Raw genomic sequence first — 13,501 nt, forward strand, 5'->3', positions numbered from 1 at the left:
AGAGAGAAGGGAGAAAGGTGGTTTAGAGCCACGTGAATCAGTGCTGCTAGAGCAGCGAAAGGTTAGGATGGTCACAAACCAAAGGGAACAGCAAAAAGTCCTGGGGAGACACCGGAGGACACAGGAACCCCATGCCTGGCGGTGTCTGCGGTCAGTAAGGGAGCGAGGAAGGCAGTGACTGTCCTCACTAAGGGATGTGCTTCCAAGAGAAAGGAGAAGACATTTGAGAAGAAAGCCCCAAAGGTCCCAAAGCTGGGGAAAAAAAAAAGCCTAAGTGGAAACTCCAAGCTGAGGGAGGGTTGAGGCCAGCAGCATGGCAGCTGCACACCCCTTACAAGCTTACACCTAAACCAGACCCGCACAGCACACTCAGCAACATCCACCCCAAGCACTCCTCAACAGGAAACGCTCCTAATACCTTCCACAGGTGAGTGCAGTCCCCATCTGCCAGCTACGAGGCAGCCGACGTTTCCTACGGGCCCGTGTAATCCGGGGGGCAGCGGGCAGCCAGCCTGTCCTCGCGCAGGAGCGGCGTGGAGCTCCTTCCCTAGCACCCGCGAGATCTTTGGCATTTTCAGACCAACGCCGCGTGAGAGAGCGGCTCTTCCACCCGTGAGCACCCTCCTGAGCTTCATGTGGCTCGTGAGCAGCTAGCTGACTGGGTCATTCTGCGTCACGCACTAATTAGTGACAGCAGAGGCCGGCTGATGTCACGCGGCCACGGGCAGCGCGCTCCCTGCACGCCTCGCAGTGACAGCACCACGGGAGCAGAGCCTCGCTGCTCCTCACCAGGAGGCTGAAGAGGAAGGCAGGGAGCTGTGCTGCTCCTAAATTACCTGGGATGTACCTCAGGGAGAGCACCAAAGCCCTGACGGAGCTGTGCAAGGAGAGGCCAGGGCTCTGCTCCCTGTGTACAGGATTCATCTCACCGAAGGCTGCTCGCTGCGGCTCAGCCCAAGCCAAGCAGCGGATCCAGCGCAAGCAGGCGAGGTTATCGATCACCGCTGAGTATCACAGAAGACAGCCCGGGATCTGCTTTCGTTCAGAAGTGCCGGATAGAAGAAATCCGGCTGCTGCCTACCAGCGGCTCCTCTGCTTCCTCTGGGTCTCTGAAGCCGCAGCGATACCACGGTGCTGGCCAGGAGCTGCCCCCCGGCCTGCTGTAGCTCTGAGGAAGCTGGCAAGAAAAGAAAAAGCCCCTCGAATGGTTCAGAAAAGGGCACTGCAGTCTGTGTATGCAGCAGAGGTCTTCTCGTTAGCTTGCAAATTGCAGCTGATTGATTATTGGTGGTGAGACGACTCTTTCGTTTTCAGTCCTGCTGCAGAATTCCTTCGAGCTGCACCCCAGCCAGCGGGGAGGTTCGCAGGATGACTGCCAGCTAATCCCAGAGAAAGATGTTTGACCGAGTACCTGCTCCCTCCGGAGGGAAGGCTGGGATGCCAGCGTGGCCCCAGCACAACCAACGCCCCCGGGATTTATCCCCAGAGTTCCTCACAGGCATAAAAGTGGCAGCTGGAGAGTGCTGGACAAAGAGGGAAGGACGTGAAGGGCACAGGAGGGAATGGGTTCTCCTGCAGACTGAAAAAGTAAGCAAAAAAAAAACAAAAAACCACCCTTTGCTTTTCCCCAGCTCTTCTCCCAAACTCTCACCCAGGAGCAGCCTCCAGCCCCCCGGCAGGGAGCTGAGCGCCCTCCCTCGCATCAGCTGGGCCAAAACCGAAATCCTGGTGGCTCAGTACGGGAGCACAGCCTCCCTCCTGCCCTCCCCGTGCCCAGGGCTCTGGCTACAATCAATCTGCTACCAGCTCTTTGAAAGCCCAGCCGAAAAAGCTGGGCTTTCTCTCTCCTAATGTGGTGCTCGAGCTTTATTGCCACACATATGGTTGCCCTATAGGAACGGCAGCTTGGCTGTGCCAGGGGCAAAGCTTTGGAGAGAAATGGAATAATTAAAGAGCTTCTTTCAGGCTTTTTTTTTTTCTTTTTCCCCCCCCTTTCAGCTATTTTTGTTCTCTGGGTTTGGAAGTCGTGCGCCTTCATGCATCACCCTCTTACTGCCAGATTCAATTTTTCCACTCGGTTTCTCCTTGCTCCTTATAGCTGGACACAATAACCAGCAAAAAAAAAAAGAGAGGAAGAGAGAGAAAGAGAGAGAGACGGGTTTTCTGGGGTTGCTTTTCTTTCCAGGAAAGCAACAGCAGCCATTGTTTAATCTGCAGACATCAGCTCGAAGCTAATACAGCGAGGCAGCCTGGCAGCATGCTTCCTGCCAGAAGGTGGAGAGAGCATCTATAATTTACTCCCCATTTTTATCGGGCCCTAAGAAAAGGAGCAGCTATATTTGGCCTCCGTGTGGAGGAGGAAGGCATTTTGGGGTCTGGAATCCACGAAGGTACGAGCACAGTTGGCTGGGGCTAGGAGAGCGTGAAACTCGAGCTTTGTGTTTGCGGCGCGGGCTTGCTATAAAAGGTCCCGGGTGGCTGATGGCAAGGGCAGCGATCTCGGGGTCTGCACGGCTCCAGGGCTCTGACGGGGATCCAGAGGCATCACAGGAGGCACGGGGGGGCATTTGGCCATCCTTCCAGGGACGTGGTGGGAATGAAGGCCTTGGGGAGATGAGTTGTGAGGCAGATGAGCTGTTACGTGCAAGACAAGAGGGGCTCAGCCCTCAACCAAGAGCCCAATTCCCACCCTGCAGCGTCTCCTCTGCTGCACCTCCTCTTCTTGCCCTTGGACTTGAATTTGTGAGAAGCCAGGGTGGCAAAATCTGCCGCAGGTAACAGGTCTGGTTCCTTTGCACACAAACTCACCAAACTCCCCCCCAAAAAAAGCAACGTCCCCAGCACTGGGGCAGCTAAAAGCTGTGTGCAGTCACCTCCTGGCCGCGCGCCCTTGGCGTTTCCTGGTGCTGCGCTCCTCCTGCTGATGCTTTTCCAGGCCCTGGGCTATTTCCATCCTGCGGGAAGGGCAAACAACCCGCCAGCTCCTCTGCGAGCTGCCGAGTGCAAGCCCTTGCAGCTGCGGGGCCGAGGCTCGAGTTTCCTTGCTCCGAGAAAGCCACGATCCCGATCCCCCCGCCGCCCTGCGGGGTTTCCACAGGGGATTTTCCTTTGTGCTTTAGAGAAGCCGTTGGGGAGCGTGGTTTGCAGGCGACAAAAACCTCCCCCAGAAGCATTTGGGCATCCCCTGGGGAAAGGGATGCAAAATAATAATGATAATAGTACTAATAAACCTATCTGCCGACTCTGTTATTATCATTAGCTGCCACCTAAGGCAGCCCTTGGCTTCCCCATTGTGTGTGTGCACGTTGTGTGTGTGTGCACAACAAAAAGGACTCTCAGGACGGGGAAAATCACTAAAATGTAGCTCTAAATCAGGCTGCAAGGCCCTACGCTGTGTCACCTGGTGCTGCTCAACACGGGCTCTCCAGAGCTCGGGACAGGCAAGGGGAACTCCTCGATGCCCTTCCCGATGGCCCCAGCATCGATGGAGGCCCCTTATCACCGACTCCACGCCCCCATATCGCTAGTCAGAGGCCGAGAAACTAATCCTTCCCTCCCTCCCGGGAGTGTTTGGAGGATTGATTGCATGGCGGTGGCGAAACGCTCAGAGCCAGGAGCTGTAGGTGTGCGGAGCAGCTATTAGTATTCATTAAATCTGACCGGGTTCTGCTTGAAATGCAGGGAAAGCGGTGTTTGCCTTGATGGGATTAGCTCTGCCCCTACCTAGACGAGGCTGGCTGGCACAGCCACAAGCCTTTCTCCTCCAAATCCTTCTTCCAGGATCATCAGCAGCCTGGCAGGGTCACCAAGAGCTGCCAAGCTTCCCTCCAGAGGAGCACTGATTTTAAAACGAGTTTAAAACAAGCTGAGCGCGTGCCTCCAAGGAAAGGGGGCCCGCAGGAGAAGATGGGATGTTATGCTCCACCTCCACATCCCTGCCTTCTTGCAAGCCTTATTTCTGGAGGTTTAAACTGAGGTGAGGTAAAAGCCACGCACTGCTTACGGTGGGCACTCTTTGGGTTTATTTATTTGGGATGTGCTGCAGCCGTCGCATGGCGAAATGCTGCTGTGGGTGACCCTGCAGCGAGGGCGTCAGTCTGGCTTCCTTTTGCTGGCTGGTACCTTAAGATGCAGAAAGGAAAAAATAAGGAACCTGACAAAGCAGAGCTGGCCCAGCTCTAAAGCCAAGTCATTATCAGCCTCTTTAAACACCTCTCGGAAAGCTTCCGTGCTGCTGTGCCCTCTGGTACCCGCTGCTTTTCTGCCTTGCTTCAAAAAAAAGACGAATGCTTTGCATCTCCCAGCAGTGGGAGCAGCCAGCACCATGGCAACAGCTCCACGGTGACTGTGTCCATAGGAACCCTGCAACCGCACGGCTTCCAGCACAAAATGCAAGCACCGTTTGCACGGCTTTGTGCATTCGCTCCTGGGACCGGTTGGGAGATAGATAAGAGGAGCCAAAGGGTTCTTAGGAATTGAGCAGAGCGTGCAGGAAATGTGGGAGAGGCAAAGACCACGGAGCACTGAGGGTGGGTGGTGGCATTAAATGGCAGCGCAGGGTCCCACCTCTGCTGGAGCGGGGGCTGGAGAGGGAGGAGAGTCTAGGGGAGATGCTTCCTCTAGGTGAGGTGCTTCTTCCAGGGTTGAGATGCTTCCTCGAGGTCAGATGCTTCCTCTAGGTGAGATGTTTCTTCAAGGTGAGGTGCTTCTTCTAGGTGAGAGGGGTCGATGAGCACGGTGCTGCCGGAGCCCGTCCCAGAGGGGTCTCTGCAGGGGCTGCAGAGCTGCCCTGGGTGAGCTCGAATGCTCCAGCAGTGCCAGCCCGTCCTGAACCAACCCTGAAGACACAAACGGAGCCTCATGTGCTTCCCTGAACCTTACGGCTCGGCTGGGAGCATCGAGGCACAGAACAGGGCTCAGCGTGCTGAACCCCACCAGGCAAACGAGCACAGTGCCCACTGCGTGCTGGTCCCAGTCTCAAACTGGACTCGTGTGGGAAGTCAGCCTAGCCCTGGGCTGGGGATGGCAGGGACAATAATTTGGGGTCAAGTCGTACCTGAGGCTTTAGAGGCTCAGCGGGTGATGGCCGGGCTAGCGAGTGCTGCTGCCATCTGCTTCTCCTTGCTCCTCCTCCGTTAGCTCTCCAAACCAGCCCTCGGCCCCAGCTGGGCACACGTGGGCCAGGCACAGCCCCGTTGTGCTCTGCGTTTCGAAATCAGCAGCCACTCGGCTTCCCAGCCCCGCTGCACACCGATTTCCAATCAAACCACCCTGCGTGTGCCAATCCTCAGCTCCTGCTCTTCCACCCCTGCAGCCACCCTCGTCAAAACCCCGGGCTCTGATGAGGGGGAGCCCAGGAGGAGCAGCATGGACAACTGGAAGCTCTGCATGCATCTGAGAGCCAGACCCACTGTGTTATTCTCCAATTGCTGCCTGGGTTTCAGATGATGGAAAGGAGCCGATGTGCACAGCTCTGTCTCAGCGCACGGACAGGGCTGTCCTCAGCTGTCTCACTATTCCCTCTTTCCTTCCAGAGAGGAGCCAACGCAGCTGATGTCCAGTCCCTCGGCCCTCAGAGTCTGTTTTCTTTCCTTTTGCAAGATCAGGACACGCTTTTGACCAAACTCTGCTGGGTGGAAGGAAGATCGATGACTTCAGAAACGCCTAACTCCTAGTTCAGGGCAGCGGCTCCTAAAGGAAAATGTTCATTTTTCTTCCTGCGGATCAATGGCAAAACTGCCTTCAGCAGCAGGATGGAGGCCGTGCAGATCCCATCCCTCTCATCCCTGGGGGGTTTCTGTTTCTCCTGGTGGTGGTTTGGACCCGGAGAAAGTGACAGTGAGGGAAATGCTCCTCCCTCAGCCCCAGAGCCTGCTGCTACTGCTCTTACCCATCCTTACCAAGCTTCTGAGCAGCCTCATTTCCTTCCTCGAGGGCTTCAGATGCTTGGGCACTGCAGTTTGTTCCCTACCCGCGTTGTGCACCACCCTTCCAGCGTCACGGCGAGCTTTTCCTGAAGCTGGAGCCGCGTGTCTGGGGAGATCACAGCACGAGGCTGGGCGTGAGGAGGCTGGGGACTGGGAGCAGGAGCCGGGGAGCCGGCACTCCTGGGTCACATCCTTACCTCCGGCAGTGCCTCGGCCCTCTCAGCACAAACAACTCGCTCCTTCCCTCGCTTGTCCCGTTTGGAGGACGGTTCCAAAAAGCTTCCACAAGGAACTTCCCTTAATGACAGCTGCGCCCAAAGTCCTTCAGATCAAAGATGCTGTGAGCAGATCGCTGATAACGTTTGCCGGAGATTTATTAACGCACCCCCAGCGACGACAAGTCAATCGCCCTGCCAAGCAGAAATGCTTGCTACAGTGCAAACGCTGACCTAGATTTTGAGTAATTACGCTGGAAACTGGCACATGTGATGCTTCTGCTCTCTGGCTTTTAAGTCAGCAGCACTCACAGGAGAACTGAGAGCTGCCTTTATTCAGAGCTCTCCCCTTCCCACGGCCACTCTGTGTTTCGTAGCGTCAGCAAGGCGAGCCCACAGATTTCTCTCTCTTATTCCACCCCAAACTGAGGTCTGCTGCTCGAGTGAAAGCAGATTGCTTGCTCCACGCAGAATGAGGTCTGAGACACCTGACAGATCTTCAGTTTCCACTGAACAACACACACCAGCAGCATCTTACCGGCTTGAGGGAGTCGCAGCGAGCAGCAGGATGTGAGATTCAGCACCTGGATTCACTAACAGGCTGGCCTGTGAGCACCACTTGTCTTTTTACGTCCTTTAGCTGCTTGGCTTTGGTCCACAGCTCCTGAGAAACCAGGGTTCTGCTCCCCAAAAGGGAGCCAAGCAGCAAGAGCTGCCCACCGAGCAAGCCACCGAGGCGGGTTAACATCAGGGCCTCCACTGACAAGGGCTTGGAGGCAAAATGCGCCCCAGCTCCGATTTAAAGGTCACGCATACGCAAAGCCCTCGGGCAGGGGCTTGATTTTAGAGCTGCCTCTCACCCCCACCAAACTCAATGGGAGTTCAGGAGTGCTGAGCACACGCCGGGCCCCGCTCGGTGAGCTGGAGCAGCTTGCAGGAGTGAGGAAATGCCTTCGTGGAGCCAGTTGTGCTGGTACAGCCAGCAGGGCGAGCCAGGGCCGGAGATATGCCCAGCAAGGAGTTAAAGCGGGGAGGAAACGCTCGGGGCTGCCTCGGTGTCCCCAGCGGGGAGATGAAAGGGCTGGGGAGCCTCCTTCTGACATAGCAGGGATTAATCAAGGTTTTGGTTAGAAAACAAATCTGTCCTACACAAAAGAACGCAGCCTTGCACCTGGCTGGTGGCTGTTTGGGCGGCAGGTAGGCTCGGGGCTCACCATTTGCTAGAATTTCACAGAAAAATTGTTTTTGGGGAAAAAAAACACACCGCTGACAGATGTTAGGTGGATGCTGCTACGCCGCACGAGCCTTCTGCCTCGACCCAGAAATGGCCGGGCTGCAGATGCGTGCAAGATTTTGTTTAGTCTATCTCGGTTATTGCCGCGGAGCAAACTTGGTGTTACCCCTCCATATCTGCGCTCCCCCCCGCAGGCACGGCCTGGCCCTGCAGCCTCCTTGTCCCTCGCCGGGCTCAGAAGTGCTTAATAAGAGAGAGAAAAGGAGGGACTGCGGCAAGAGAGCCGCACGGAGCAACTCAAACATTGCATTTCAGCAGCAGCGGGTGTCCCCTCGCTGCGGTGGCAGTGACAGACAGCCCCCGAGCCCCAAGCTCGAGCACCACGCACACTTTGGCCCTTGTTCCCACCGAGCTCAGGGCAGAGGAGCACACAGGAGCCATTCTCCCCCCGCTCCCCGCGATGTCCCCAGCCCGCACCGAGGCTGAGCCTCGCCACCCTGCTCCTCGCCCCGGCCTCGCTTTGCGCCGCCGGGCACGGTGCAGGTTGTGCGAGGCCACGTCCCTTCCTGAGCCCCAAAACACCCCAAAATGCCCCGATTTCACAGCAGCACAGCCACGAGGGCACACACCACGGCCCCGTGGCAGACGGGGCTCCAGCCAAACCCACCCTCGTGCCAGGGTCACCTCGTGCCAGGCTGCGGCCCTGCCCCGTCGCACGGCACCGATTTGCTCGAGGCGCGACAGCGAGCTGCATGGAGAGGCCACGAAGGTCTCAGCTCGCCTTGTAGGAGCACACATGCCTCAAAACCACTGCTGGATGACGGCTGCTTTTCCAGAAACGTTGCTACCGAGGCATGAAGACAGAGAAGGAAATAATCGCTCTGCTTATCCAGCGGTTTTGGGCCTCGGGGATATCAGCCCCGAAGCATTAAGGACCGAACCCTCCTCGTGGCCTCCATCAGCACAGAAATTGGGGCGACTTTCTGCCATTTCTGCCCTGCAGAGCACGAAGGGCTGCAGGAAATCAAACTGTTGCATGGCACAGAGCTTTTAGGGCTGAGAAACAAAACCTGCCCTTTGTGCTGGGGTAGCTGCTGTTCCTCCTCCTTGCTCGCTCTCCGTGCGTACGTATTTCCGTGTGCCTGCCTTTGGAACTGCAAGGGCCGAGCGGTTCTGGGAGGACAATGTCTGGAAAGGTTTCCTCCTAGTGCCAGAAGAAACAAACGTCTTACACGAGAGATATTGGCCGGGGGGCGTGGGGTTGCTTTTGGACTGGGTTCTGAATATCTTTTCGCTCCCCTCCTCCCACTCCCTTTTTCTTCTCTGATTCACAAGGAAACCACAAAGCAAACTCAGGCCTGAATGAGACTTGTTTTTGTGAATGTTCTGGCTTTCTGTTAGGACATTCGCTTCCACCCCCACTCTCCCAAACCCTCTCATTTCTACCAGCCCAATAAATTCAGCAAGCTGCCACCAGCGTGAACACAACCAGAACCTGGCCTGGGGTTTAAGGACCACTGCAGGAGCCCCGGGAGTCACACCGACACCTGAAGGCAAACACAAATCCTCTCCTTTGGTCCGATGCTGCTTAGCTTGGTTTAACTTAACCTCCACACATTCTTTCAACACCCTGACCTCGATGTGAGGACAGAGACATGACCACGAGCCCGGAGTCCGTCTGTTCACACCCTAATTAATTCCCTAACCGACAAAGACCGTAGGAAGAGCTCTGTCAGTCCCCATTTACAAGGTGTGAGCATTCGGCGTTGCAATAATCAGCAGGAAAGCCTGAAGAAACTTCTGACAAGCTCTGGATATAGCTGATGAGTTACCAAACGCTTCCTTTCCCTGCGAAGCAGGTTCTCCTGCTCGGGGCTGCGTAGGAGTGATCGCACATCAAAGCCCGCCGGCTGCGTTGCTTATGCAATCAGTAGGGCCAAGAGTTACCGCGCTGCACTGCCGCCTTCCTGAAGCCTTCCATTAAATGTAGAGTTTTCTGGAGAAAAACGTCTTTTCTGAACAAACACTTAAGCATTGCAGAGTGCTGATTTATCAGGGTGAAGTGTTTCATGGGATGGTGTTGGGACCGGGAGTTGTCCATCGTGGAGGGAAGAGCTGCACTGACCTTTGCTGCCTCCGCACCTTTGCAATCCAGCTCTGCTGCCTCTGAAGTTCCACGACGGGATCTGAACCTGGCTGGAAACGCAGTGACGGCTTCCAAATGAACAAAAAAAAAAGCCTTTGGAGTTGCATGTCACAGGAGGGCTGCCCCGTGAATTGGCTCCGCGCTGCAGACCCACCTGGCGCACAAACGGGGCTGGCGACCGATTCCTGGAACAGGAGCTGGCAAGCACGAGGAGGATTTCACACCCTTCCTCCCGTGAATGGGGAAGAAGCATTCAATTAGGAGCCCTGCCTATTCCTTAATCATTTCCTTTGTGTGCGTGGTTATTAATATCTTCACATGCCGAGTCAGGCCACGGGCTATGTTTTTCTGCAGGCATTTTGGCTACTCCTTAATGCTTGCAAAACACACGCGGATGCCACACCCTCTGCAAAGCAGGGGAAGAGAAGGACACTCTGGTTGGCATTCCTTGCAGCAGCACCTGCATTCTGCAGGCATACAGAAACCCCTACACATCTGAGGTTATACAATGCCATAGAAAAGAGCCCCTCGTACCTGCAGTGAGTTTTAATAGGCGAGGCAGGTAAAGAGCAAGGGAAGGAAACCGAGGCACGGGAGCAGGAACGTGACCCAAGGAAGTCAAAGCAAAAGCACGGTGCCCAAACCAACAGCAGAATGAATCCTCCCGATCCCTCAGCACTCTGCACTGCCTGCCGGATACTTCCAAATCTCTGTAAAAAAATAAAAGGTGATGAACGGAAGCAAGCTGGAAGTAATATGTCTTGCCCCGAAATTTGGGAAGGAAGCCAGAAGTTCTCAAGCTGGTACATCATGGTCCCAGCAAGGAGCTTGCACACGCAGGGTGTCAAAATGATTCAGGCAACGCTGGGAAGAACCAAATTCCCTGCCTACCTTGCACCTACCACGTCTGGATTTGGGCCTGTAAGAAGGAAACGGGTGGAGAAATGATGGGTCTGCGGCCTCTGAGAGCAGGCAGGCTGTGTTCAGAGAGCCTGACCTACGCACAGCTCGTGGGGGAGCCTGCAAAGATCCCCTTGGAAGTGTTCCCCACGCTGCCTCGAAAGGCCCAACGGGTCTGACAGATGAGGGCACATCACGGTGAGATTGTGGGGTCCTGGATGAGCTGTCCCGGCCAGAGGCAGGCCCAGGAGCCAGGGTTCACGTGGGGAGGAGTGCCTGGCTTTCATTTGAGGCTGAGTCAAGGCCAAGCCACAGCCCTGGATTCTCAATCCCTGAGATCACGCAGGGCTGAGCTGCAAAACAACCGACAGAAACCTCGTCGAACCCGGTGACTGTGACACACCAACCGACCCAAACGCTGCTCCATTCACCCTTCCATCCGACCCCAAACCAAAGGGGCTCTAATTCAGCACTTCGTGCCCCAAACCATCTCACCTCACCACCTAATGCTCCACCAGGGCTTTGGCCTCCACCTCAGACACCGGGACGAGCCAAGGGCGCTACGAAAACACCACGTGTTCCTGGAGGATGTGCAGCAATAACAGGCGCTATCCCGGTTTCTGTGCCCTTTATCTTTGCATTTCGGAGGCTCCCTTTGTGCCATGACTGCTTTGTTTGCAGCAGAAGGGCAGGTTGGTGCTGCTCGCTGGCCAAGTCTTCGCTGTGGCCTTCGCTCTATTTCGCAGCGGGTTTCTGCACATTCAGACCATCTAAAATAAAAAATCCTCTGCACGGAGAAAGGGATGGCTGCTCGTTGGGTTTGATGGCACAGACCCGGGGCTGTGCTCTTGCACAGACCACGAAAAGCTCCACGAAACCCAAGACCTGCTGCTGCTGATCTGCGTTTCCCTTTCTGCTCAGGAGTGACAGGGCAGAACGCCGCTCCTGCCTCGCATTCCTCCGAGCCCACAGGAAGCCGTAAATCAGACGAAAAGCATAACAGCCAGGGAGGACTCGCAAAAGGCCAGACACTAGGATGGGCCGAGGGGCTGGGGAAAGGGAGCAGGGAACCTGTCAAAGCGGCCCCAAAGCCAGCACTACCCCACGTCTCCACCTCAGCTGCTCCAAGGTATGGGTTCGAGGGGAAACTGAGGGTCAGGGCACCTGAAGTTCTTCCCCTCCTTCAAGGAATACATCCATTTGTCTGTATTTATATCCTCCGTTGCTTTCCAACCCCTCCGTTGCTTCTCCTGTAATTGCAGAATAAGAACTAAAAACCTCTTACCAGGAGAGGGCTAAACCCTGCCAAGCGTCACCCTGAAGGGGAGCCATGGGCTGGGACAAAAGGCTGAGAAGAGCCGGGGTTTGGAGGCAGTGAGCGGGTAGCACTGGGTCTGGGAGGCACAACTTGCTTTAGCTGTCGGTGTTTGCAGTCTGGGGTGCTCCAGAAAGACCGTGCAAAGCCACTGCGACCTTCAGGGACACGAGCACGATGGCTGTTGGCCTCCAAGAAGCCCAGCTCTGCTGGGAGCAGGACCACAGCGCTGCTGCCTGCCCCTCAGGGCAAGCAGAGACTTCTCCTGGCAGTGAAACAATAAAAAAAAACAAAACAACAAAAACCACCCCTGTTAAGCACAGCGAAACAATGCAGCCTCGGTGTCCTTTGCTGGCTTGTTGTGGGACTTTGGATGACACAGGAAACTGTGGTTGGCTCGGTTTAGCTTTGCAAAGAGCCTGCTACAGCTCTGCATCCTCGCTGAGCGACCTGGTGCGCAGCCAGGTCACGGGAAGCAAATTGCCTGGGACGCGTCCCCGGCTCCGCGATGGGACCAGGTGGGATGCTAATTCCACGCTCGGGTCTGATCCATTTGTGCAGTGCTGGCTGCTACCTGTTCCTGTAGCCACTTCGGTGCAGCCTGCAGCTGTTTTGCTCTCGGATCACCAGCTCCTGCCACACGCTAGCTGTGTTCTTCCTCTTGCTTCCCTCTTTGGCGAACCAGAGGGGTTTATTTCCTGCAGCCCCGCAGATCTCCCTCTGGAAATTGCTGGCTCAGGCTGAGGTTTAAGCAGTGCCTTGAACAAGTGAGAGAAAACCTGGGTAAAAACAGATTATGCAAGGCACTCACATTTAAGTCGTTTTAAACGAACTGAATTGCTTTTATTACCTTATCCGAGGCTCGCGTTATGTTTTGTAAATAGCAATTCGTTTGCTGTCACTCGTGTGAACTGAGGAGCGTGGAGGGGATTTTGTTCAGCGTTCAAACACATCTGTCTTCGGGATAAACTGTACCAATTGCTTAATGGAGAAAATGGCAAGAGAAGGGCTGTTTTTAGCGGGTTGAGTCTCCTATTTTTGTTCCGGGATAATGGAATAAGCTGTATTTCTAATCTTGAGTAAAATCTCTCTGCAGATGGCTCGAAGCATGATGCAGATGTGGAAGGCCAGGGCAATGCCCTTTGATCCCAGGAGCAGGAGAGAGTTTCCTGCCCTAAAAAACAGAGGTAGGGCAGCAGAAGCTGTGCTGCTGTAAGTGAAACTGAAATGCTTACGAGATGCAGGCTCCTCGTCCCTCTCCTCCTTGCTTTACTCTCACTTGGTTTACCCAAAGGCTCCACTGAAAAAATTCTTTGCCTTTTTGGGCTCGACATCTGCTCCAACCCTTGAACTTGTCATCAAATCCACCAGCTCCAGCTCCTTTCTGCTGGAGAGCTGCAAGAAGCTGACTCGGCTCCGAGCTCCTTGCTGCACGGTGGGGTTTGTTGTACCCTCTGCTAAGAGCCAGCTCCTGCAGCCAGCACGTGCCACCAGCCTGCGGAGAAGAGCAGCCCGAGGTGGTCTCAGCCCAGCTTTCGAATGCTACAAGAACCTCCGAGAGATAAACAATTAAAATATGCATTAAGACGTGAAGAACAGCTTGCTCACATTTGGTTTTCACTGGGATGTGAGCACAAAGCACTGCCTGGCAGGGGGGATGTCGGGGCAGGCAGTTCCCATCGGAGTCAGATGGGGAGCACGGACAACAACAGCTCACTGTAAGCATTTTTCGGTCCTACACTTGAAAACCACACAGTCACAGCA

The 13,501-nt window shown here is 55.3% G+C and overlaps 1 protein-coding gene across 3 annotated transcripts in view; it reads right to left on the reverse strand.

Annotated features, from left to right (window-relative positions):
• ACAP3 (ArfGAP with coiled-coil, ankyrin repeat and PH domains 3) overlaps positions 1-13,501 on the reverse strand; it is a gene marked incomplete at its 5' end in the record, with an annotated part of 62,811 nt that overhangs the window by 36,586 nt on the left and 12,724 nt on the right. The gene's annotated exons all lie outside the window — the stretch shown is intronic.

The sequence above is a fragment of the Aythya marila genome (genome assembly GCF_965140915.1).
Source record: "Aythya marila genome assembly, chromosome: 21".
Taxonomy (NCBI): domain Eukaryota; kingdom Metazoa; phylum Chordata; class Aves; order Anseriformes; family Anatidae; genus Aythya; species Aythya marila.